Here is a 1,574-nt window from a genome sequence, read left to right on the forward strand (position 1 = left end):
TGGTTGGCTCAAGTATTTTGGATGCATGAGAAGTATTCCCTCTCGATACAAGGTTTAGGCTAGCAAGGTTGTTTGAAGCAAACACAAGTATGAACCGGTACAACAAAACTTACATAAGAACATATTGCAAACATTATAATACTCTACACTCGTCTTCCTTGTTGCTCAAACACTTTTACCAGTAAAATATCTAGACCTTAAGAGAGATCAATTATGCAAACCAATTTCAACAAGCTCTACAGTAGTTCTCCACTAATAGGCTTAGACTACATGAAAAAACTTAATCATGATCTACTTGAGAGCTCAAAACAATTGCCAAGTGTCAAATTATCCAAGACATGATGAGGCATTTTCTCGTTTTCAACCAAATATAAATAAGTGCAATAGCTTCCAACTTTTATCATTGAACATTAAAAGTAAAACGAAGAACACGAGTGTTCATATGAAAAAGCGGAGCGTGTCTCTCTCCCACACAAGGATTGCTAGGATCCGAATTTATTCAAACATAAACAAAACGAAAATAAACACACAGACGCTCCAAGTAAAACACATATGATGTGACCGAATAAAAATATAGTTTCAGGGGAGGAACCTGATAAGTTGATGAAGAAGGGGATGCCTTGGGCATCCCCAAGCTTAGACGCTTGAGTCTTCTTGAAATATGCAGGGATGAACCACGGGGGCATCCCCAAGCTTAGACTTTTCACTCTTCTTGATCATATATCATCCTCCTCTCTTGACCCTTGAAAACTTCCTTCACACCAAACTTCTCATAAACTTCATTAGAGGGGTTAGTACTCAAAAAATTTGAATCCACCTTGGTCCTGTAGTGGCACATTGCAAGAACTCAATAAAACATTAGCTACAGCTCTCTACGTCTAGAAAACCTCGCTTAAAGTCCACAAGAGACAATGCAAAAAACAGAGACAGAATCTGCCAAAACAGAACAGCCAGTAAAGACGAATTTTAAATAAATACTTCCGTTGCTCAAATCAGAAAACTCAAAACTAATGAAAGTTGCGTACATATCTGAGGAACACGCACGTAAATTGGCATATTTTTGTGAGTTACCTACAGAGAAAACAGCCCAGATTCGTGACAGATAGAAATCTGTTTCTGCGCAGAAATCCAAATCTAGTATCAACCTTCGATTAGAGGCTTCACTTGGCACAACAATACACAAAACTAAGATAAGGAGAGGTTGCTACAGTAGTAAACAACTTCCAAGACACAAATATAAAACAAAGTACTGTAGCAAAATAACACATGGGTTATCTCCCAAGAAGTTCTTTCTTTATAGCCATTAAGATGGGCTCAGCAGTTTTAATGATGCACTCCCAAGAAATTGTATTTGAAGCAAAAGAGAGCATCAAAAAGCAAATTCAAAACACATTTAAGTCTCACATGCTTCCTATGCATAGGAATCTTGTAAATAAACAAGTTCATGAAAAGCAAAGTAACAAGCATAGGAAGATAGAACAAGTGTAACTTCAAAATTTTAAGCACATAGAGAGGTGTATTAGTACCATGAAAATTTCTACAGGTGCTGTCACACGAGTATGGGTTGCCCTTAA

This window comes from Lolium rigidum, chromosome 3 (genome assembly GCF_022539505.1).
Source record: "Lolium rigidum isolate FL_2022 chromosome 3, APGP_CSIRO_Lrig_0.1, whole genome shotgun sequence".
NCBI classification, from domain to species: Eukaryota; Viridiplantae; Streptophyta; class Magnoliopsida; order Poales; family Poaceae; genus Lolium; species Lolium rigidum.